The following is a 26,400-nucleotide window of genomic DNA, read 5'->3' on the forward strand; positions in this document are numbered from 1 at the left end:
CTGTCAGGTCGAAGGATCTAGCCCAATAACTTTCAGTACAATACAATAACTAACATAACTTGTTTATTGATAAATGAAGTCATGGTATAGGCCCAAGCATATATGTATCTGACCTTACATCTTTGCCTTACAGATATTCAACTGGATCTGAGGGAGGTTCTTTTGGTGGATAGACTTTTATACCCAGAGGGAGGAGCCAAAGGTAAGGTGGGATTGTGGGGATGATGGGTTTAAGTGAGTTAACCCATGCTGAACCACAGTGTGGGGATTTATACAAAAGTTAGACATTTTATTTGACAAAACCCCCTCTAAATGTCTAACTGATGGTATGACTTAAACATATATATATATATATATATATATATATATATATATATATATATATATATATATATATATATATATATATATGTAGGTCTTTGGTTATTCGGGTCTTCTCCCACGTAAAATTGGAAGTGTCTTGGCGACGTTTCGACGAAGTCTCATTCGTCATCTTCAGGCTGGTGTTCTCGGCTTCGTGCTTCCAGGAGCAATGTGAGATCGCAGCTGTCTCTTCCTTTTAACTGCTAGTGGAGGTGTGAGCTGATTGGGTGGGAACTTGGCTGTGTTCTGATTGGGTGGAGGTGTGTTCTGATTGGTTAGGGGCTTGGCTGTGCTCTGATTGGCTGGGGTTGTGTTCTGTTTGGGTGGGGGCTTGGTTGTGCTCAGCTTAGTCTGAGTTGCAGGGGGATTTGAGCTGGTGAGCTGCGTTGTTGTTGTTTGGCTTCGTGTTTGTGGCCGTGCGAGCTCTTCATGGTGGGTGTCAGTCTGCTTCGTGTATGGGTTGGAGGGGTTTAAAGTGGCTAATGATGCAGCTGCGGTCTGGCTTCTGGTCCTTGGTCGTGGCTCATTATCAGTGTGGGTTTGAGTCTGCTTTCTGCGTGGATGTGTGGTGGTGACATCAGGTGTGGCACTCGTGAGTGTGGGTCTGGTGTCATTCGTCGTGTTAGGGACTCGTTTGTCAATAAGGGCGGGTTTCCAAATGGCTGATAGGTGGGAGGTATCGTCTCGTTTGTTCATGCTGTGTGGGCATTTTTCTATCTCAATGGCTTCTCTGATTATTCTGTTGTTAAAGTGTTCAGTTTTGGCGATAGTTCTGGTCTTTTTAAAGTCAATATCATGTCCTGTGGCTTTAAGGTGTTGGACCAGGGAAGAAGTTGGTTCCTCTTTTCTGACTGAGTTCTTGTGTTCTTCTATGCGTGCACTTATTCGTCTGTTGGTTTGTCCGATGTATGTGGTGGGGCAGGCGGTGCATGGGATTTCATATACTCCTTGATTTTCTAACTCAATTTTGTCTTTGGGGTTCCTTAGGATGGTGGATATTTTTCGGTTTGTGCAGAATGCTGTCTTGATGTTATGTTTGTGGAGGATTTTGCTTATTCTGTCTGTGGTGCCTTTTATGTATGGGAGGAGGGCCTTGCCGTTTTCTTGTTCTCTGTCTTGGATTTTAGTGGGGGTTTCTTTTTGGATTAGGTTGGTGATCTTATTTCTTTGGAATCCATTGGAGAACCAACTTCTTCCCTGGTCCAACACCTTAAAGCCACAGGACATGATATTGACTTTAAAAAGACCAGAACTATCGCCAAAACTGAACACTTTAACAACAGAATAATCAGAGAAGCCATTGAGATAGAAAAACGCCCACACAGCATGAACAAACGAGACGATACCTCCCGCCTATCAGCCATTTGGAAACCCGCCCTTATTGACAAACGAGTCCCTAACACGACGAATGACACCAGACCCACACTCACGAGTGCCACACCTGATGTCACCACCACACATCCACGCAGAAAGCAGACTCAAACCCACACTGATAATGAGCCACGACCAAGGACCAGAAGCCAGACCGCAGCTGCATCATTAGCCACTTTAAACCCCTCCAACCCATACACGAAGCAGACTGACACCCACCATGAAGAGCTCGCACGGCCACAAACACGAAGCCAAACAACAACAACGCAGCTCACCAGCTCAAATCCCCCTGCAACTCAGACTAAGCTGAGCACAACCAAGCCCCCACCCAAACAGAACACAACCCCAGCCAATCAGAGCACAGCCAAGCCCCTAACCAATCAGAACACACCTCCACCCAATCAGAACACAGCCAAGTTCCCACCCAATCAGCTCACACCTCCACTAGCAGTTAAAAGGAAGAGACAGCTGCGATCTCACATTGCTCCTGGAAGCACGAAGCCGAGAACACCAGCCTGAAGATGACGAATGAGACTTCGTCGAAACGTCGCCAAGACACTTCCAATTTTACGTGGGAGAAGACCCGAATAACCAAAGACCTACATACAAACACCCGCGAAAACCTGAGAAAACATATATATATATATATATATATATATATATATATATATATATATATATATATATATGTTTCACATGTACACACATAATTTTGACATTAGGTAGGTATGTTGTTTATGTTGTAATGGTTTGGTGAGAATGTCCACTGTTTGTTCATCGGTTTCACAATGGATGGCCTTGATGAAACCAATTTCTGAAAGTTGCCTGACGTGTTTGTATTTAATGTCTATATGACGTGACCTTTGGCCAACAGCGTTGGCCTTGGATATTTCGATGGCAGCCTTGTTATCTTCGTGGATGACAATGGGGTATGATGGTTCTGCCCAGATGTCATAGAGTAGGTCGTCGAACCAAATTAGGTTGTTAACGGCTTTAGACATACACACAAACTCGGCCTCGGTGGTGGAAGTGGCCACTAGCTTTTGTTTGCCCGTATACCAGTGTATGGGGCTATTGTTGAGGAAGAAAACATATCCAGACGTCCTCTTTCTGCTTTTGATGTCTCCTGCCCAGTCAGCATCTGCGTAGCATGATAATTTTGGTTCTTTAGAGGCGTTTGGTTCAAGACATAAGTACGCATCACAGCTGTATTTTAGGTATTTGAGTAGTTTCTTGATGGCATCCCAATGGTAAGTGGTGGGTTGGCTGACGTGTCTGGATAAAAGGTTGACTGGTAGTGCAATATCAGGCCTTGTCCAGTTTGCTATGTATAACAGTGAACCTATGGTGGATCTGTATAGTTTGTTGTCCGTGAATGGTTCTACCTCATTGTACATGTTTTTTAGGAAGTCCGGCTGCATGGGGATCTCGCTAGGCTTGGTTTCCGACAAGTTGCATCTATGTAGCAGTTCTATGATCTTCTCCTTTTGGGAGAGTCGAAAGCCTTTGTCTGTATTGGTGATTTGGACTCCCAAATATTTGTCAACTGTCCCCAGGGACTTGAGTGAGAAGTGTTTCTTTAGTTCAGCAGCAAAATCATCACATTTGGATTTCTGTTTTCCAATATACAATATGTCATCCACATAAACAAGAACACTTTCAATTGAACCGTTTTCCCTCTTTACAAAAAAACATATATCTGCCGATGTAGCCATAAAACCCATTGACTTAAGAGTCCTAGCTAGGCAGTCATACCATCTCTGTCTAAGGCCGTATAGGCTCTTATTCAGGAGCCATGTTTTGCCGTCCCTGTCCTCAATTCCTGGTGGAGCCTTAACATAAATCTTTTTATCTAATTTAGCGTGTAGGTACGCTGTTTGGACATCGAATTGGTATACCCCAAGTCCTAAGATGGAAGCTATTACTAGGGCGCTCTTAACGCTCTCGGCCCTGACTGTGGGAGAGTAGGTGTGGGTATAATCATCTGGGTATTTCTGTGCAAAACCTTGGGTTACTAATCTCACCTTGTATAGCACCTTGTTATCTTCTAAAGGTTTAATTTTGTAAACCCACCTTGTCCCAATTGGTGTTTTGTACTTCAGTGTTCTGGCTGGTGTATATACCTGTAAGTCCCTGAGGCTACTCATCTCCCTTGCCATAGCTTGTTCCCATTTTTTCTTTTCCTCTTGGGGTAGTTTGAGTACTTCCTCATATGAGTTAGGAGTGATGTTGTCTGTCTGTATGGAAATAATATAGTCTTCGAATCTTTTGGGTGTTTTGTTCCTATTTGCTCTGACTTGCCTGTCTGGTGGTGTGTCTGTCTCATGTAGGCATTTTACTTCCTTATCTGTGAGCTTATCGAGTTTTAATGTTGGGTGCCCTTCTTTCCACTCCTTGATCTTAACTTCGTGATATCTTGCTCTACGTGTTTTGTGTTCTCTTGCTTTGTCTATGCCCTGGTCCCTCTCTTCCTGTTTGTATTTGGACTGGTCTCGTTCAAAGAAAATATCATTTGAGTGTATTTTTGACCAGTTGGAGTGCTCGTGAAAGTCTGCTGATCGTGATACTATGAATCTATTGTTGTTGTCTATGAATCTAAAACCCTTTGTCCCTGATTCGTATCCCATGAACCTAGTCTCTTGGAGACCTTGTCCCCTTTTCGTCTTAATTGTTTGGGTATGTGAACATCGGCGGCGACACCAAACACATGCAAATGTGCTAGGTTGGGTTTCCTTTTGTACATCATTTCGTATGGTGTCTTGTTAATTATGCTGGACCATAGTCTGTTTAGCGTGTAGTTGGAGTAATGGAGAGCTTCTGACCAAAAAACCTGACCAATTCCTGCATCTTCTAAAACGCATCTCATCATAGTTTGGAGGACCCCATTTCTGCGTTCTACCACCCCGTTCTGGAAGGCTGAAAACGGGGAAGAGGTGAAGCGCAACACACCGCATTCCTTTAACCATTTTGAGAAATCCCTGGACATGAACTCAGAACTGTCATTATTTTTTTGACCCTGGTATTGTGTTGAACCTCTACTCTCTTGTAAAACTCTTTGAATTTCTGGAATGCCTTGTTTTTCTGTTAAAGGGTGTACACAAAACCATAACGGCTAAAATCATCTACAATGGTTAAAAAGAACCTTTCTTTATACCTGATAGAGGGCTTTAGTGGGCCTACCAGGTCCATATGTATTAGCTGAAAAATGGAGTCAGTGGTGCGTCTTGACTTCCTTGGTCTCGGCTTAACCTTAAGTTTCGAACACTTACAAACAGAGCATTCGAGGTAATTTTCACAGCTTTTTACTTTTAAACCTTCTGTACAATCAACCATTTTTTTGACAATTGGGAAACCAATGTGACCCAACTTTCTGTGAAGGAGGTGGGCGCAATTGTCGTGAACAGGTTTCCCAATGGAAAACTTATCATCCCTAGGGAACTTACAACCATTATCAACATCCTTAACAGTTTTCTGATTGACCCCCTCTGTTTCCCCATTCTCCCTTCTCTCATCCTCGGGGGCTGCTGTGTCCCCTTCATTGGTTAGGTTTGCATTTATACATTGTTGGTCGTCCCTGTTTGGTATAAAATATGATAGGCCACCGCTCACTAAGACTTCTCCGATGCTTTCCCCATTATTGGACATGAACACTTTCCCATCTCTAAACACAACTTCAACTTTGGCATCCCAGCTTAGCTTTATGGTGGCCAATACATTGTAGGGTATTTCGGGTATGAACAGTACCCCCCCCCTATTTTGCCTATCCCTGGTATGTATACGTTCCCTTTGCCTACTACCCTGGTGTTGTTCTGGTTTGCTACCTTTATCATGAAATCCACTTCACTAACTCTGGAGTTTCTAGGGCAGTCCCTGTTGTGACTCCAACCCCCGAGCCCATCTTATCGGAGGAAGGAGACTCCGAAAGTGAAGGAGAGGAGTTGGCAAGGCCTCCCTCTCCAGGAGCCTCCTCTCTGGCAATGCCTCAGGTGTCTTCCGAAGGAGAAGAGATAGGCCAGGAGCCAGGCACTTCCGAGCAGCCGCAGTTAGACAGCGATGGAGATAAGTCTTGGCTGGATCCCCAACAGCGTCAGAAAGACAAGTGCACGCAGCAGAGAAGGAGGCGTGCCAGAGATTAAGCTGAGTCACTGGACCACACCCCACAGGGGATAAAAGGGGGTGTGGTGGCCATTCAGGCTTTGTGACGGACAAAACTGAAAAGCTAGTAAGTCATACTGTGTTTCTGGAACTTCGTTATATGCCTTCCTTGGATTTATTATGGACTGGACTTGACAATTCTTTGGCTTTGTGAACTTATTTTGGTTTATCCGACGGAGGAGGAAAACCTCCCTTTGTGAGTAAAGTTTTTGGCAAGCAGCTACTGGGTTGCTGCCAAAGCTGTTATCTCAAAGAAATTCCTGACTGCTGGTTTTATTAACTCCTGGCTGACTGTTTGTGTGCATGTGTGAGTCGGGGACAGAACACTCCCTTCTGAAGTGGTTTCTAGAGCCACATAAGAAGCATTTGGGTATGCTGTTTACTCTATCCTGAAATTCCACTCTCTTGGCTGGCCTGTGATCTTTGCGGGACAGACTGCGGTCCCTTCTTAGGCTGTCCTCAGCGATCAACCAATTGGTGAGGTTATCTAGTGAGATATTTTCTATGCTCAGGCTATCTAATTGGGTGATAAAATTGTCCCAGCTGGAGTCTAGTGAGTTGATGATGATGCTTATCATACTCTCTTCTGTAATGATCTCACCCCTCTATAACAGTTCAGCCCTAGATGTCAGCACTTCAAGCTGTATTTACTCTAGTGCTGACATAAGAAGGAGAAGCGGAGGCGTCTGGAAAGGGACGTTTGACTTTTCACCTACTTATTTTCCCTGGAGATAATATCCCCTAGGAGATGGGATGGGAGGGGGGAAATTCCTCTGAGCTGGAGCAGTAGATTAGGGGTAGAATGACTTGGAAGATGGCCAATGAGTGCAGGGGAGTGGGGAACGGAAAGGGAGGGTTTGGGTCTGGAAGTCAGTGTTGGCTTCGATGGAGTCGGATTTTAGAATGTCGTGCTTAATAAATAGGAGTTTTCCTTCAAAGACTTTGTTTGAAATGCAATTTATTTGAGATGACCTCGAAACCTGACAGAAAGCCAACACTTTTATTTTATTTTATTTTATTAAATTTCTATACCGCCCTTCTCCCGAAGGACTCAGGGCGGTGAACAGCCAAAAGATAAAACACAGAGATACAAAATTTAAAATAGATTAAAACAGATTAAACAATTTGGCTAAATTTTAAAAATATCCCATAATTAAACAAATTAAAATTAGTGTTTAAAATATAAATTTAAAAATTTTAAAAGGGAGAAGATTTAGGCCAGGTCAGCTTGATGAAATAAAAACATTTTAAGCGCGTGACGGAAGGTGCGCAGATCCGGGATCCTCCGTATCTCCGGGGGGAGCTCGTTCCAGATCGTAGGTGCCCCCACAGAGAAGGCTCTCCCCCTAGAGGCCGCCAGTCGACATTGTTTGGCCGACGGCACCCGGAGGAGCCCCTCTCTATGGGAGCGTACTGGCCAGTGGGAGGCTATTGGTGGTAGCAGGCGGTCCCGTAGATAACCAGGTCCTAAGCCATGGAGCGCTTTAAAGGTGGTAACCAGAACCTTGAAGCGCACTCGGAAGACCACCGGGAGCCAGTGCAGCTCGTGCAGGAGAGGTGTTACATGGGAGCTCCACGTTGCTCCCATAACCACCCGCACGGCTGCACTCTGCGCCAGTTGGAGCCTCCGAGTGCACCTCAAGAGATACAAAATTTCTTTTGTATCAACATGTAGAGAGCGTTACAACACTGACTTCCAGACCCAAACCCCTCCCTTTCCATTCCCCACTCCCCTGCACTCATTGGCCATCTTCCAAGTCATTCTACCCCTAATCTACCGCTCCAGCTCAAAGGAATTTCCCCCCTCCCATCCCATCTCCTAGGGGATATTATCTCCAGGGAAAATAAGTAGGTGAAAAGTCAAACGTCCCTTTCCAGACGCCTCCGCTTCTCCTTCTTATGTCAGCACTAGAGTAAATGCAGCTTGAAGTGCTGACATTGTGAGGGCGCTGATTAATCCCATTCTGCCTTTGGGATAATCGCACCTTGATTACGAGGAGTGGATCGAGACCTTTCCTTGCAAGCATACTTTAAGAAAACAAAACCCGAAGATATTTCTTCTAAGAAAACTCATTTATTTGTTATAAAGAAAATAAAACATCTCACTAATCTAATTAGTTACATTTTGAATAAAAGTTCGTGCCAGCTGCTTCTCAGCAGTCGGACTTCTTGGCAAGAGAACAAAGGAAAGTGTGTGAAGGAATGTGGGTGCACATGCGCAGTTTAGCTTACTGATAAGGATTCTTGGCAAGCTATGGAAAGTCTGATAGACCAGAAATAATGAGCTCAGCTGGTAAATAAAAGAACGCAGTGACAATCCCCTTCTTTTGCCAGTTGAGCGAATATCAGGTACATCATCGAATAAGGCACATCTTCTTACGCAGATACTCGTGTTGAGCTGCTGGAAGTGGTTTGTTGAGCATATCAGCAATTTGATCATGTGTAGATACATACTGCATTTTAACAAAACCTTTTTTCACTAATTGTTTTATGTTTTGATAACGGATGTCAATGTGTCTGGACCTAGAACCTGTGAAATGTGATTCAGAAATATAAACCACCGATTCATTGTCTTCCATCACTGTGATCGGTCTGATTGGGTGTGTCCAGATATCTGTGACTAAAGCATCAAACCAAGTTAGAGAATTACATGTATCTGAAACACAAGCATATTCAGCTTCAGTAGATGAACAAGAAACAAAATTCTGTTTACGTACTTGCCAATAAACAGGACATCCATTTAAGAACATCATATAACCTGAAGTACTTTTACGTGATTTCTTATCACTTACCCAATCAGAATCTGCATAACAACATAATTCTGCATAATCAGTATGTGTTGGTTCTAACAATAATTTCATGTGTTTAGTGTATTTTAGGTATCTCAATAATTTCTTAATGCATGTCCAATGAAACTGTTTTGCCTTACCTACGTGTCGAGACAAGAGATTGACACTAAGTGCAATGTCGGGTCTGGTCCAACTACTAATGTACAACAGTGACCCAATGACTGAACGATAAAGTGTTTGATCCTCGAACTCAGGACTTGCTTCTTGTGTCAAGTTGTGAAAATCTGTTTGCATGGGTGTTTTTGTTGTGTTAGCATCCTTCATCTTGCAATGATGCAAAATTTGTTAAATTTTATCTTCTTGTGAAAGACTAAACCCCTTCTGTGTTTTTTCAATCTGAACACCTAAATAAGTGCTAATATGACCTAATGATTTCAATGTGAAATATCTCTGCAAAGTTTTGCCAAAAATTTCACTCATTTGCTTATTTGGACCAATATAAACAATATCATCAACATAAACAAGAACTATCTCATATGCATTGTTAGATCTTTTTGTGAACACGCACTCATCAGTTTCGGACTTAATAAAGCCCATTGAATTTAGTTTGTCAGTAAGACATAAATACCACATTAAACCAGATTGTTTCAGACCATAAAGACTTTTGTTTAGAAACCAGGTATCCCCTTCTTGCTGTCGGAATCCTGGAGGACTTCTCACGTAGATCTCTTCGTCTAGGTCTGCATGCAGATAAGCTGTGTCAACATCGAACTGGAAAAACTTCTAAACCAAGGATAGTTGCAGTTGCTAAAGCAATTTTTACACTCTCAGTTCGAACTGTCGGTGAGTAAGTATTTGTGTAGTCCTCAGGATAACGTTGAGCGAAACCCTGAGCTACAAGTCTGGCCTTGTACAATGACTCACCATTTGGCTTCTTTTTGATTCTGTAGACCCATCGAGTGCCAATGACCTTTTTGTTTGCTGGAGGTTTTGCAGGTGTAAACACTTTAAGTTTCTTTAGACTGTCCATTTCAACCTGCATTGCATCATACCATTTGTCTTGCTCTGAATCAGGAAGCTGCTTGATTTGTGTGAAATTATCAGGTGGAAGTGTAACATTGCAAATCAAAGGCAAGGGTGCTTTTGTCAGTTGCCAAGAATATCGTTGTGGAGGGATTCCTTTTGTGGCCCTCTTGGAACGTCTCGGGACAACAGTCCAGTCTTCTCTGTCCTCGTCCTCGTCCTCACATTCGTCACTAGCGTCAGCATCCGCGGCTTGCGAAGACGGAACATCGGGTTGAGAAGAACCAGTGGAATCTTGATCATCAATCTGCGTAGCATCAGCAGTATCATCTCTAGGAAAATAAACTCCAGGATCATTGGAATGAATCCTGGACCAGTCAACATCTTCCTCAAAATTAGCAGATTGGGAAATCACAATTACATGTTTAGAGTCAATAAATTTGCTCCATTTTGAGTTATCATCAATACCCATAAATCTCAGTCTTTTTGCTGCTGGAGCTCCTTTTCTTCTTTGAGCTAAGGGAATGTTCACCATAGCGTATGAACCAAAAATATGGATGTTTTTAAGATCGGGCTTGTACCCATACAACATGAAGAAAGGAGTCTGATTTATTACACTGCTCCAAGTACGGTTGACAATGTAATTTGCATATTTTATAGCTTCACCCCAGTATATCATATCAAGGTTGGCGTCTTCTAGGAGACAACGCATCATGGTTTGCAGTACCCCTCTGTTGTGAGCCGGTGTGTAAGGGGCTGACGTCTGATGAAGAATTCCATTCTTACGCATCCAGTCCTGGAAACACTGAGACATGAACTCGGCACCACGATCACTCTGGATTCTGGCGATGCGAACTTGGTGTTGGGTAGAAACAAGGGCTGCAAAGTCTTTAAAGATCTGAAAGGTCTCAGATTTTTCTTTCATAGGATATACATATCCATATCTAGAGTAATTATCAACAATTGTTAGAAAATATTTTCTACCACCAAATGATGGCGGGAATGGACCAACTATGTCAGTGTGAACCAAATCAAAAATGTGTGTTGACAGGCATGTAGTGCGTTTGGGAATGGCTGCTGCTTTGGATTTGGCCTTTTTGCAGACAGCACAATCCAAAAACACCTTACAGCCCTTTAGATCCAAACCTTTTGCGAACTCCGGCATCTTCCTAAGAACACGGAAACTGGCATGCCCCAATCTTCTATGCCATTTATGGATACACCTAGAATGCAAAGGTTTACCTGTTAGTGAATTTTCAACATTAACAGTTTTATGAGGAACCTCAGGCTTGCTCTGAGCAACCTGTTTCCCAATTTTCTTTTTGTTGGCTTTAGGAGCCTTTGGAGCAGCAACAGGATCTCTCTCTGGAGCATCTCTCTCTGGGCCTGTGCTCTCCCTTTTTGGAGTTTGTATACTTGCCTGTGTTTGTGGTTTAGGCTTTGGCTTTAAGTAATAGACACCACCAATTAATATGGTTTCAGCAACAATATCTCCATCTTTAACTATGTAACTTGCATTTTCAAGGTGGTGAACCTGGAATTTTAATGCTCTAGACAAGTGACACTGACTAAGCAAACTACTGGTTGCTGTTGGTATGTAATAAACATCAGGAATGAATTCATCGAGCTCTTCAACATAAACAGTTCCTTTTCCTTTGACCTGACAAGGATGATTTGAAAAAGAATAAAGTTCATGTAGTTCAGGTTCAGGCTCGTGCATCTCTGTGAAAAGTTCCTTTCTGTAGGTAACATGCAATGCTGCACCACTGTCCAAAGTCCACAGGAGTCGTCTGTCATACTCTGGTTGAGGTTGTGGATCATTGGTTAAAGCCAATGTGGCGAGTGGAGCTTGTGGATCACGCCGGGGACCACGACGACCTTGTCTTCCGCCTCTGCCTCTGCCTCTGGAGTCTGTTCCTCTGGGCTGGTACGTGACGGGAGCTGGAACTTGGGGACAACCCCGGGTGGCATGTCCCACACGATTACAGATGTAGCATCTTGGCATCCTTGGAGCATAGGTCCTTCCTCGGAAGGGGCGCCTAGCTGGAGCTCTTGATGTGGGTGGTCCTCTCAAGTGTGGCATGGCTAACGTGAGTGCTTCTTCTTCAATTAAAAGTCTGCATGCATTGTCCACTGTGCGTTGAGCAATAGGGACTTGGTTAATCTTTGTAATGGCATCTTTCCATTCATAGTTCAAAGAGTTAATGATAATGCTGATCATTTGAATATCATCAATATTATAGCCTCTTTCTCTTAATTCTCTTCTCAGTCCTTTCAGTTTGGTCAAATGTCCTCCAATTTGTTCACCAGGTTTCAATCTCGAACCATGGAATTCAGACATGAGCAAACATGAAGATTCAATTGAAACAGGCCTGTAGCAATTTTCCAATTGGGCCCAAATTTGTTGGGCTGTTGCATCAGGCGAAAATGTAACCTGCAGTTCAGTATCCATGGACATCAATAATGTTGTGCAAGCTTTAATTTCTAAATCTCTTATTGCAGGAGACCATGGCTGAGCAGGCGGATTAAAAATCATACAGTGAATGCCTTCTCTACGAAGTAACAATCCAATCTCACTGACCCAGGCCTTATAATTCTGTCCTGACATCTTTAATTTGGACTCACCAGCTAGTGGAGCAACAGAAAATGCCTGTTGAGGAATGTGCATTTGAGGTGCTGGCTGTGGAAGTAAAGGCACTTGTTGTGCTGGAGGTGGACCAAGAGCTGGCCCTGGTTGTACAGCTGGAGGCACGTGTGCATGCATTTGTGGCTGCTGTGGCATTTGAGCTGCAATATTGGCATGGCCTGCTGGAGACCCAGTCATTTGCCTTTGCTGCATTAAGCTTTGTTGTGTTCCATCTAAAAGGACACCAGCACCACCAGGGGGTGCTGGAGATTGAGCCTGTGGAGACACTTGTCGCATTGCAGCCTGAATATCTGAATGAGTTAAAGACATCTCTAATAGAGTCTTCTGTAATAGTTCAAAATGTTCATGTAGGCTGCGATGCCTTTCAGCTTTCTCTAGTAAATTACTTTCGCCAGCAGATGGTGCTGCACCTTTAGTTTCGGGCAGCTCAGATAATCTCTCTGCTGATGTGGCACTTTTAATCTCATCAGTGAGAATTTCATGTGACGTGTGCACAGCTCTCTGTTCTGATTGGCCTGACACAAAATCCACCAGGGGGAGTGTCTTTGGCTCTGAAGAAGAAGGAGCCAAAATGGCGCTTTTAGAGATTTTGAAATCACGAGACTCTCTCTTATCTTGCTCAAGCATAAATAAATCCATTTTTGCCTGGGATAGCTTCTGTTCAAAAGTTTCTATCTGGTCACGATAGTTTCTTATAGCTTGCTCTTTAGGAGTGACCCTGAAGGTTTGAGAGGGATAATAAATTGTTTATCTCTCTGTGTAGGAGGGAAAAGGCTTTGCCGTTTGTGGAAAATCTGGCTCTGCACCAAGCGTTACAAAATCAGAAGGCTCTGGGGAGACAGTTTGAGAGCTTGCATAATTAGAAGGGGGCTTTACTGACCTCAGTCGTAGTGTTTCGCCTTCAAAAGCAGCTCTTCTGTTATTTTCCTCCTGAAGCCTTTGTAGAATTCTTTTCGCTTCTTCATTAGTGAGAGCAGAGATATCTATATCTTCGGCAAAATGCATTCTGTATTTGTTTTACTTCTTTCTCGGCATCTTAGCAGATAATTAGTTAGCGTTCCTCGGTCGCAAAATAAATCATCTGTCTAATTAGCCTAGAGGTCTTATCAAAGTAACAAAGCAAGGAAAAAGCCATAAATCAACCATCCTCTTGCTACCAGGTGTCAGGGCGCTGATTAATCCCATTCTGCCTTTGGGATAATCGCACCTTGATTACGAGGAGTGGATCGAGACCTTTCCTTGCAAGCATACTTTAAGAAAACAAAACCCGAAGATATTTCTTCTAAGAAAACTCATTTATTTGTTATAAAGAAAATAAAACATCTCACTAATCTAATTAGTTACATTTTGAATAAAAGTTTGTGCCGGCTGCTTCTCAGCAGTCGGACTTCTTGGCAAGAGAACAAAGGAAAGTGTGTGAAGGAATTTGGGTGGACATGCGCAGTTTAGCTTACTGATAAGGATTCTTGGCAAGCTACGGAAAGTCTGATAGTCCAGAAATAATGAGCTCAGCTGGTAAATAAAAGAACAGAGTGACAGACATCATCTTGCAGAGGTGTTTACCGAGGCCGAGTGTGACGTTCTGCCCCCCCACCGCAAGGCCGATTGCGCCATCGAGATCATCCCTGGGGCGAAACTACCTAAACCTAAATTGTATGCCATGACGCCCCGTGAAATGCAAGAAATGCGGAACTACATAGACAAGAACCTACAAAGGGGTTTCATTGAGCCAGCCAAACCACGGGTCGCGGCACCAGTCCTCTTCAAAGAGAAGAAAGATGGCTCTATGCGCCTGGTGGTTGATTTTAGAGTTATCAACACTGTCTGCGTACACAACTTAGATCCCCTTCCCCTCATGAAAGACATGCTAGCCCACCTAGCCAAAGGGAAAGTTTTCACCAAACTAGACCTCCGCGAAGCCTACTACCGGATATGCATCAGGGAAGGAGATGAGTGGAAAACAGCATTCAACTGCCCCCTAGGGAGTTTCCAATTTAAGGTGATGCCATTTGGACTGCAGGGAGCCCCAGCCGTGTTCATGCAATTGATAAATGAGGTTCTACATGAGCACCTCTATAAGGGGGTCCTCGTCTACCTAGATGACATTCTCATTTACATGGAAACCATAGACGAACACATACCCCTCGTCCGCCAAGTGCTGGAAAAACTGCTGGGGGCGAACCTATATGTCAAGCTATCAAAATGCGAGTTCCACCAGTCACGGCTAGACTACTTAGGCTACCAAGTGTCAAATGAGGGGATAGAAATGGACCCAGCCAAAGTACAATCAGTCCTAAACTGGCAACCCCCTCGCACCCTCAGACAACTGCAAAGCTTCCTGGGGTTCGTGAACTTCTACAGACAATTCATCCCCTCTTTTGCAAGAATTGCCAAACCTCTGATGGACCTCCTAAAAACAGGGAGTCCAGCAACAAAACCCCACCCAGGACAACCTCTACAGTGGGACCTGGCCTGCCAACAGGCATTCGAAACACTAAAAGAAATGTTTGCAAAAGAACCGGTCTTAAAGCATCCTGACCCCGAACAACCCTTCATCATCCAAGCAGATGCCAGCGATGTGGCAGTGGGGGCTGTGCTACTCCAAAAGAACAGCCAAGGGAATCTACAACCTTGTGCCTACACATCCCGCAAACTCACTGACACAGAAAGACGATGGGCGGCGTGGGAAAAGGAAGCGTTCGCAGTGAGATGGGCGCTGTTGACCTGGCGACACCTTCTAGAAGGAGGCCAGAGACCGTTCGAAGTTTGGACTGACCATAAGAATCTGGAGGCCCTCAGGACCCCACGGAAGTTGTCGCCCAGGCAAGTCCGGTGGGCCCAATACTTCAATCGTTTCAACTTCGAGCTGAAGCACATCCCAGGGGGGAAAAACTTTCTGGCCGATGCCCTCTCCCGAATGCCCCAATACAACAGTGAGCGGGAGCAGGTAGTGAATGCCATCATCCCCTCTGCCCAAGGAGTAGGTCAAGTAGTCACCAGATGGCAACGTCACGACCAGCATGGCCAATTAGCAAGTGACTTAATGACAAGACTCAAAACGGAGACATTGGCGGACCCCTGGTTCTGAGACAATCAACATCTCTTGACAAAAAGGGATGACCTAGCATGGAAGGGGACAAAACTCTATGTCCCAGAGACTCTACGCACCCTGGTCCTCAAGAGGAGCCACGACGTTAAACCAGCGGGGCATTTCGGCTTCCTAAAGACTCTGCACTTAGTACGAAGACAGTTTTGGTGGCCCCACATGAGAAAAGACGTAGACAGTTATGTAAAAAGTTGTACCATCTGTGCCACAATGAAAAAATGACCAGGAAGACCTCCCGGGCTGCTGCAGCCAGTAGCTGAACCGACAAGGCCATGGGAGGAGATTGCAATGGACTTCATAGTAGAACTGCCGAGGAGTGGTGGAAACACAGTGATCTGGACTGTAATAGACTTATTCTCCAAACAGACACATTTCATACCCTGCAGCGGGCTACCCTCAGCCCGCCAGTTGTCCAAACTGTTCCTGAAACAAATCTACTGCCTGTATGGAGTACCCAGAAGAATCATCTCCGATCGAGGTGTCCAGTTCAAAGCAAAATTCTGGAGGGAATTCCTACGGTCCATAGGGTCATCCCAAGGCCTCAGCTCAGCGTTTCACCCGAGAACCAATGGGGGGGGGGGGGGGGGGCGGAGAGACTGAATGCCATGATAGAGCAATACCTGAGGTGCTACGTCGACTACCAACAGTCTAATTGGGCGGACCTCCTATCTTTTGCGGAGGTCACATATAATAATGCTGTCCACAGTAGCACAGGACTAACCCCATTTAAGGTAGTGAGTGGGATGGATTTTGTCCCCATGCCAGAGTACCCAAGGGAGCCTCCTTCCTCAGTCAGTTTGACCGATTAGATGGAAATGTTGAAAGAAACCTGGGAGAACGTCATGAAGGCATTAGCCAAGGTGGCACAATCCTATAAGAAACAAGCAGATAAGCACCAAACTCCCCAAAGACCATTCCGGGTGGGAGAGAAGGTCTACCTCTCCACCAAGTATTTGAGACTCAGACTCCCGAGCAGGAAACTGGGCCCGAAATTTATAGGACCATTTCCTATGGTAAAAGTAATCAACCTGGTTACAGTACAACTGCACCTGCCCCGACTACTAGGGAGGATACACCCCGTTTTCCACAGTAGCCTCCTGAAACCTGTGGTGGGGTCAACTTTAAGGCCAGTGCCACGTGACCCCCCGGGCCCCTGGTCATTGGGGGCCACACTCACTATGAGGTACAGCGAATTCTTGATTCGAGGTGGCACAGGGGTCACCTCCAATACTTAATCAAGTGGAAGTGTTACCCCTTGTCAGAGGCTTCCTGGGTGAAAAGCAGAAACATCCAAGCTGACTGCCTTATAGCCAAGTTCCATGCAGATCACCCGGGCAAGGTGGGAGGGGGCGGGACACACACCCCTGGACGGGGTAATGGTACTTAACTTGTTGTTTGTCTTACACAGGCCACCCTGGAAAAATGAAGGGGGAGGGGCCGGATGTCAGCACTTCAAGCTGCATTTACTCTAGTGCTGACATAAGAAGGAGAAGCGGAGGCGTCTGGAAAGGGACGTTTGACTTTTCACCTACTTATTTTCCCTGGAGATAATATCCCCTAGGAGATGGGATGGGAGGGGGGAAATTCCTTTGAGCTGGAGCGGTAGATTAGGGGTAGAATGACTTGGAAGATGGCCAATGAGTGCAGGGGAGTGGGGAATGGAAAGGGAGGGTTTTGGGTCTGGAAGTCAGTGTTGGCTTCGATGGAGTCGGATTTTAGAATGTCGTGCTTAATAAATAGGAGTTTTCCTTCAAAGACTTTGTTTGAAATGCAATTTATTTGAGACGACCTCGAAACCTGACACTAGTGGCATTTAGTTTTAGCAGATGTTCACTCATGGACATCCCAGGCCTAAACCTGGCAGAGTGAAAATCCCTTGAGATCCTGGTGGTGGTAGCCCTGCTCTTACTGTAAAACAAACCATAAAGTTTTTGCATTATTTCAGATACAGTCATGTGATTGCCAATACTAGGGTATATGGCAGGTGTGATACTCGCCAATAACAAATAGTAGGCTTTGTGATGTATGCAGTCAGTTTCAAAAGACCATGGTTTTTTAGGAGGTCTTGAGATCAGGAACAGTACATTCTCCCTCATGAATATGATCTGAAGTTATTGATTCCACTCTAGAAGGTTTTTCCCATCCATTTGTAGCTTGGGAAAACCATTTGGTAAAGTCCCAGAGCTATGAGAGCTGCCATTCACAAATGGCAGCTGTCCATGGTCCTGAATGTGGGGAAATTTGCAGTAAGGGATTGGTATGCTAGCAGTCAGGTTAAAAAAACAGGCTGCATTTTTTTTTCTTCACTTTCAATAGGGAGGTACTGCGCATGCGCGGAGCTCATTCTTCCTTGGAAGCTGTCAAGTGAGGAGCTCACAGCCGCGGCTCCTGAAGCTAGGCCCAGCCCTGCCAGGGGAAGGTCGGACTCACCCCTGGGGTCGCGGAACTAGACAGTTGGCACGATGGTCGGCCCTGGATCGGAGGCGTCGGTCGTGAAGCGGGTCGGGAAGCCTGGTGGAGGCTGCGGTGCCGGTAAGGAGTCTGCTTCGCTTCTGGGTCTCGGGGCTTGCGGTGGTAGCGAGGTAGGCGGAACCGGTGTCTGGGCTGTGGGTGTCGTGTCCCCCGGGTGAGCTGCGGTCAGCGCTTCAGTGGCAGTGGGTGCTTGGTCATTTTCTCGGTCTTTGAATGCCTTTTGCAGGTTTGGGAGGGATGCTGGCAGCTTGAAAGCAGAGCCGAAAGCTTCTGTGAGAGTCTCTATGGCTCTTTCTATTTCGAACTCGGTAGGCGAGCTCTTGATGTCTTGGTTTTGTTTTTCATTATTATTTTCGGGAAGTCCCTCGTCTTTTTTTAAGTTAGGGCTAGTTCGCGCCGGGGGATTTGAATAGACTTTTATACCCAGAGGGAGGAGCCAAAGGTAAGGTGGGATTGTGGGGATGATGGGTTTAAGTGAGTTAACCCATGCTGAACCACAGTGTGGGGATTTATACAGAAGTTAGACATTTTATTTGACAGACTCTCATATTATTTTAAATTTGTCTCTTAGGTAAAAATCTATTCTTTTTTATTATCATTATTATTATTATCATTATCTCCTCCTTGTCTTCTTTTTTTGTTCACTGATTCTTCGGTTCTATCTTTTCCTCCATTCCTTCTGTTAGCTCTTCCTTTTTCTGAGCATCTAGATCTTTATTCATCATACCTCGTATAGCATTTTCCATTTTTTCCATAATCTCCTTAAATCCTTTCTCCATGATGTCCTTTGTGCTTTGGAAAATCAACACCATCTCCTTCAAAGTTCCATTCATTTCTTCCTTATGAAGCATCTTATTTTGTTTTTAAAAATTCCACTTTTGTCCAATTGTCCAAGAACTGTTTATTCAGACCTAAAATTGCCCTTCAAGAAGTACACTAATCACAGTTCTTTGTATCCCATAGGAAATCAATCAGTTCCATTTAAATAGTCCCAGAAGTTATCAAAAGCCTCTTTACGTCCCCTTTACAGGTTCAATCTTCTAGTATAACATTCAGGGGTCACTTTAATTAAATAACTTCCTTGTTCTCATATTTGAGTCTCCAGTAGTCGTGGGGTAGTTAGATATAACCAGTGGTGGGATTCAATTTTTTTAACTACCGGTTCTGTGGGCATGGCTTATTTGGGTGGGCATGGCTTGGAAGTCATGTGACCGGGTGAACATGGCTAGCTCATCATGTGACCGAGTGGACGTGGCTATGTGTATAGGGACTACTCAGAGGGCTGAAAAAAGTCATTTCTGACCAGTCCTCGCACTTTTGACTGGTCCTCACACTTATGACCATCCTCACATTTATGCCCGTTGCAACATTCTTAACAACCATGTCACTCATTTCACAACTGCAGTGCTTCATGTGACTGGGTGGGCATGGCCAGGTGGTCATGTGGCATCACTTCTTTGCCCTAATGACAGTTTGCTGCAATGGTCATAAGTGTGAAAAACAGTCATAAATCACTTTTTCCAGTGCCATTGTAACTGTTGTAAATCGAGGATTACCTGTATAAAAATACAAAAAGCTTCTTTGCTTGCAAAAAGCTGTGCTAAATACCAATCATTAGATTAGAAATACCTGCAAACTGGAGTTACAAATCAGGGAGGGTGCCAGAGCACCTTGAGGAATTAAAATAGTTAAAATGCAATGATAACTATCAGCAGCCAACTCTTGCTCATAAAGTGAAACCCTTTAGCAGAGAGGTCATTTAAGCTCTCCAGAATGAAGCAAAGGAGCAAACAGAGTATCTGTTGTTTGTTAAACCAATTACCAGAACAAATAAGACACAGAACTAGTCAGATTTCCAAAGCTGCTTCTTTTCAGGAACAGAGATTAACATTTTTCCTTCCAAACAACACTGAATAGGGAAAATTATCCCATCACTAAACACAGGATTAAACATTACCAAGCACAGAATTAAACTTCACCAAAAACCAGTTTTAGACCAAAAGTCAGAAAGGGTATGTAAACTCACGTTTGAATGTCAATCTTTCTAGCTAGCCAATAAGCCTTGCTGAATGTCACTCATCTTGGTTCCTTGTCATTAAAAGCTTCTGCTTCGTTATTCAATTATTTCTTCAAAGTGCTGATCATTGCACCCTGGCTGGAAGAACTCCAACAGGGGAGTATTTCCTCCCAACAGCGGTGTAAAAAGCTTAAAACAACCCTTCCCCTTTAAGAAAGTCAAGCAAAAAAAAAACCTCCAAGAACCTCCGGAACCGGAAGTGACAGTAAGTCTAGGCATACTGCCGGAGAGGCAGTTTCCTAAGCAGGGCAATAAAGATTAGGCTAGGAAACAACACCGAATGTTGTAATTCCTTACAGGATTAACCCTGTAAAGTGGGAAAAAACAAAAAATATTTCTTTTAACAACCGGTTCTCCGAACTACTTAACTACTTAACTACTTAACAACCGGTTCTACTGAACCGGTACGAACTGGTAGAATCCCACCACTGTATATAACGCAGTAAATATTTTCACAATCCTTCATGTAAGTATTCCCAGACTTGTATATTTTCCTTTCGTCAGCAGGCGGCACTCTCAGCTTAAATTTCAGTGTTGCCACTAGTCAGTCTAATTTTAGTTATTTTGATCGTAATTTTAACTGTAATTCAATTATAGAAGCAGGATAAGTTTTTTTTTTATTGAAAAGTTTTACAAAAAACAAAAATTTTCTCCCCCCCATATTCCCCCCACCCTTTCCCTCCCCTCATCCCACCCTCCCCCCCAGACTTCCCAGAGCAAAATACAAGGTGTTTCATTTAACAATCATAAACTAGATTAACCTACTTATCCTCAGACTACTAACTCCCCCCCGAAACCTTAACTCCACTATAGATAACATAATACTTCTAATACTTAACGTTCATTCATAAGCTATTTGATATTTTCTTGTCTGATACTTATTTTGAATATAGTCAATCCATCTTCTCCATTCCGTTACATATCTTTCTTGTGTATAGTCCTTCAAGTACGCTGAGATTTTCGCCATTTCTGCTAGGTTCGTTACTTTCAATATCCACTCTTCAATAGTAGGCAAAGAGTCCTTCTTCCAATATTGCGCTACCAACAGCCTAGCTGCTGATATTAGATTCAAAATCAATTTAGTCTCTGATACTGTACAGTCCATAGTTATACCCAATAGGAACAATTGAGGAGTAAATTTCAACCTTCTTTTCAGAATATTCTGCATCACCCACCAAATTTTTATCCAAAATGCCTTGATTTTCTTACAGGTCCACCATATATGATAATAGGTTGCATCATTACATTCACATCTCCAACATTTAGCTTGCAAATTAGAGTACATTCATGATAATTTTTTAGGATCTAAGTGCCATCTATAAAACATTTTATAAAAATTCTCTCTCAAATTTTGTGCTTGTGTAAATTTAACATTTCTGACCCAAATCTTTTCCCACGTTTCCATCATCACTGGTTCCTGAAAGTTTTGTGCCCATTTTATCATACAATCCTTAACCAATTCCGTTTCTGAATCTATTTCCAATAATGCATTATACAACCTTTTAATATGCATCTGGCTTTGATCTCTAATCTGTTTCACCAGATTTTCCTCATTTTGCATAACACCAAATTTTTGATCTTCCCTCCATCTAGCTTGAAGCTGACCATACTGAAACCAAGTATAAATTATCCCTTCTTCTTTTAATTCATCTAAAGATTTCAGTTTCAACTTACCCCTTTCCAAAAAAAGAAGCTCTTTATAAGTAATCACCTCTGTTTTTTGCTCTATACTTATATTTTCTATTGCATGTCTGGGATTTGCCCATATGGGTATCTTATAGTTTAGCTTATATTGGTACTTCTTCCAAACCCTCAACAATGCATTTCTGAATATATGACCCTTAAACACTTTATCCACTTTTTTTTCATATAACAAATAAGTATGCCATCCATATAACAAATCATAACCTTCTATGTTTAACATTCTTTAACATCACTAATTTGTGATAAAGCAGCTGCTTCATAATACAATCTTAAGCTAGGCATTTTAAGACCTCCTCTCTCACGTATATCCTGTATAATTTTCAGTTTCACTCTTGGTTTCTTCCCAGCCCAGATAAAAGTATTAACCCCTTTCTGCCATTCCATCAAATTTCCATTTTTCTTAAGCACTGGTATCATTTGAAACAAAAATAAAAACCTAGGCAGTACATTCATTTTTATTGCTGCTATCCTTCCCAGTAATGATAGTTGTAACTTTTTCCAATTTTCCATTTCTTTCTGTACTTTTTGCCAAAGAATTTCATAATTATTTTTATACAATTTCATGTTTGAGGCTGCAATATATACTCCTAAATACTTAACCTTTTTAACTACTTCAAACCCTGTTATTCTCCCTAAGTCTTCTCTTTGAGTTACAGACATATTTTTAGTTATCATCTTTGTCTTATGAAGATTTACTTTAAATCCAGATACTTTGCCATATTGAGCTACTATGTCCAACATATAGGGAGCCGCTTCTATAGGTTGAGATAAAGTAAGAACCAGGTCATCTGCAAACGCTCTTAATCTATAATCCTGCTGTCTAATTACAATTCCTTTTATTTTATCAGAGTCACGTAACTTATTCAACAAAACTTCTAAAGTTAAAATAAACAACAATGGCGACAAGGGGCAACCCTGCCTAGTACCTTTCTCAATTTTAAACGCATCTGTTAAACCTCCATTAACTATTATTTGTGCTGTTTGTTCCTGATATATTGCTCTAATTGAATGTATAAAATACTCCCCAAAATGCATTTTTTCTATTATCTTAAACAGGAATTGCCAGTTCAATCGATCAAATGCTTTCTCTGCATCCAAAAATATGAACGCTGCAGAGACCTGGTTGTTTTTTTCCAAATATTCCAATAGGTTTATAATTTGTCTAACATTATATTTCATTTGCCTCCCTTTTATAAAGCCTGATTGATCATTATGAATTGTTTGTTGCATAACTGGCATTAGTCTATTTGCTAATATCTTAGCAAAAATTTTATAATCCGTATTCAAAAGTGAAATTGGCCTAAAATTTTCAGGTTTAGTACAATTTTGATCTTCCTTCGGGATCAGTGAAACAAAAGCTGTTCGCCAAGAGGGTGGGACTCCTCCCCCTAATTGAATTTTACAAAATAGAGCTCTACGCGGTTCTACCATTTCAAGCTGTAAATTCTTATAATAAACAGCTGTTAGTCCATCTGTTCCCAGAGCTTTCCCTACTTTTAATTGCTTAATTGCATCAGTAATCTCATCAGAAGCTATTGGTTGATTCAATCCTTCCCTCTGTTCCAACGTTAATTCAGGAATATTCCCTTCCTTTAAGTATCTATCTATGTCTATACCTTGTATTGAGTCACTAGCATATAACTTTGTATAAAATTCTAAAAAAGCCTTTTTGATCATATTCTGTTGGTAAACTTGCTTACCTCTAAATTCTATCTTACCAATGATTTGTGATTTCTGTTTTTTCCTCAACATGTAGGCCAACCACCTACCTGGTTTATTGGCATTACAAAATGTATTATGTTTAGCATATTGTAAGCTAGTTGCCACCTGATCAGCCATTAACATACTAAATTGCCCTCATAGTATATTTATTGTTTCTTTTACTTTCTTGTCTCCTGGATTAAGTATAAGTGATTGTTCTTTCTTTTTTATTTCTTCCTCTATCTCTTTCCGTTTCTTTTGTTGTTTTAATCTATGTTTATTATTCATGTGTATTAAAGCTCCCCTCATGTAGGCCTTACTTGCGTCCCATACCATTTCCATAGAGGTACCCTTATACATGTTAATAGCAAAAAATTCTTTCATTTGTTTTTTAAGCTCATTCACATTTTCTTCATATCTAAATAAATTTTCATTTAACCTCCAAGACCTCCTTTCTCCCCTCTCCTGTTCCAATTCCACCCAGACCGGACTATGTTCAGTTAAAGTTCTTGGGCATATCTTTGTCTTCTTCACCCTAGAGAAGAGATCATTTGTAATTAGTATAAAATCAATCCTAGAAAAGGATTGATGTCTATCGGAAAAAAATGTAAAATCTCTTTCCTCATCATTCCGTTCTCTCCAAATATCTCTCAGCTCCATATCTTCCATCATATCAAAAAAAGATTTAGGTAATTTCGCACGTATTGAGATCTTTGATAAACTTTTTTTTATATTTCTGTGTATCTATTACTCCATTCCAATCACCCATTAGTATGAAAGATTTATAATCCCATTGTATTATTTTAGTGTGTAAAAATTTATAAAATTTATCCTGTTGTTGATTAGGGGCATATATTCCAATTAAAAGCATCTTTCCACTCTGAGTTAATAGTTAAATTTCACAGAAATTTCTTTCTGTGTGTCTATTACTCCATTCCAGTCACCCATTAATATAAAAGATTTATAATCCCATTGTATTATTTTAGTATGTAAAAATTTATAAAACTTGTCTTGTTGCTGATTTGGGGCATATATTCCAATAAAAAGTGTTTTTCCAGTCTGTGTTGATAATTCAATTGCAATGTATCTTCCTTGATCATCTGCCTCAATTAGATTAGCTGATAGTCCTTTCCTTACATATATGACTAGCCCATTTTTCTTCTCTGGCGCTGATGCCACAAAATGTGTACCTAATCTTGAATTTATCAAATATTTTTGATCTGATAATCTAATATGTGTTTCTTGCAAGCAAATAACATCATTGTTAAATTGTTTCAAGTAGTGAAATACTTTCTTTCTTTTTTGTGGTGAATTTAAGCCATTGACATTCCAAGATAGGAATTTAGTTGCCATCTTTAGGCTTTTGAAGCCGTATGAGCATTAGCTGAAGCTCCTCCTCCACCTTACTCTTCGGCCTAGCCCCCCCCCCGCTTCTGTTTTTTGAACTTCTTGAGATAAATCTTGAGATTGTTGCCTTTTTGATTGTTGTTCTTGAAGTTTATAAGTTGATCGGGTCAGTCGTTGTACTTTCGGCTCTCCCTTCTTAGGTGGTTCCAAAGTTGGAGGTAAGCCCCCAAAATCCAAATCTTCTTCCATGATAATTCCTCCAGCTGCAACTTCAGCATAGGTTTGTATCTGTTTTCCATCTTTTTCTTGTTGTAACATCTCCATTTTCTTCCTTCCCCCCCCCGGTGAGGGTGGGTATCCAGCCTTTAAAACATTTACATAGAAGTCTTTTGCCTTCCAGACTGTGTTTAACCGGTATCTTTCTCCATTATAAGTCACTATTAGACCAATTGGAACGTCCCATCTGTATGCTACTTGTTGATTTCTCAGCTCATTTACCAAAAAGCCAAAGTCTTTTCTACTTCTCAGCTTCTTTGGAGGAATCTCTTTCAAAACCACCACCTCTTGCCCAGCCACCTGAACTTTATTCTTGTAGGAAGCTTGTAAGATATCATTTCTGATCCTCCTAGTTGTAAAATAGATCACCACATCTCTTGGCAGCTGCCTTTGTTTTGCCAGCCAGGAATTAACCCTATAAATTTTGTCAATTTGGCTTGCCACATCTTCTGATCTTTCTTTAATTATCTCTGCAATAGCATCAGCACAAATATCTTTTAGGTTTTCTTTACTATTTTCTTTCAGGCCTCTCAATCTCAGAGCAAACTCCATGGACCTGTATTGTAACATTACCAATTCATCATCCACTTTCTCTGTTCTGGTCATAACATCTCCCATTTTGCTTTCCAAATTTAAATTGGCTTGATTAATTACTTCAACTTTCCCATCAAGCTGGATAACAAGGTTTGACAAGAGCCTTGATAGTACAAGGGTTTAGTGCACCCTGTTATTAACACAGCTGCCTGCAATTTCTGCTGGTTCGAATCTCTCCAAGGCTCAAGGTTGACTCAGCCTTCCATCCTTTCTAAGGTAGGTGAAATGAGGACCCAGTTTGTGGGGGCAATAAGCTGACTTTGTATAAAAATATACAAAAGAATGAAGGCTATTGCTTAAAGCATTGTAAGCCGCCCTGAGTCTCCGGAGAAGGGCGGCATATAAATCAAATTAAAAAAAAAAAAAAAATCCTGATACAGCATAAACAATATCATCTCTTATTTTATTGTGTTTCTCTGCAACCACTTCCTTAATTGAACTTATATCCTCCTCAACTTTCTTTAATTTCCCTTCCACAAGTAATGTTAAGTTATTCATAGCTTCTTTCATTGCTGTTGCTTGATTATTCATGGCTTCTTTCATAAATTCTTTAAAATCATTAAGTGCTGCATCCTGGCTCTGACTCCGACTCTGTGAATCAGCCGGAAGTTGTGCTTTCTGTGTCACCACTGACACCACTGGAGAACCTCCCCCTCCTTTAACAACTCCTGGTTTCACTTGTCTAGAAGCCATTTTTCCCCCTTTTAAAAAGATTTTTTTTCTTTTTTTTCCCAAAGCCACAAAGCCACAAAGTCTTTTAAACAACTTTAAAATG

The sequence above is a fragment of the Pituophis catenifer genome, unplaced genomic scaffold, assembly GCF_029215685.1.
Source record: "Pituophis catenifer annectens isolate HBS135680 unplaced genomic scaffold, rPitCat1.0.hap2 SCAF_5, whole genome shotgun sequence".
NCBI classification, from domain to species: domain Eukaryota; kingdom Metazoa; phylum Chordata; class Lepidosauria; order Squamata; family Colubridae; genus Pituophis; species Pituophis catenifer.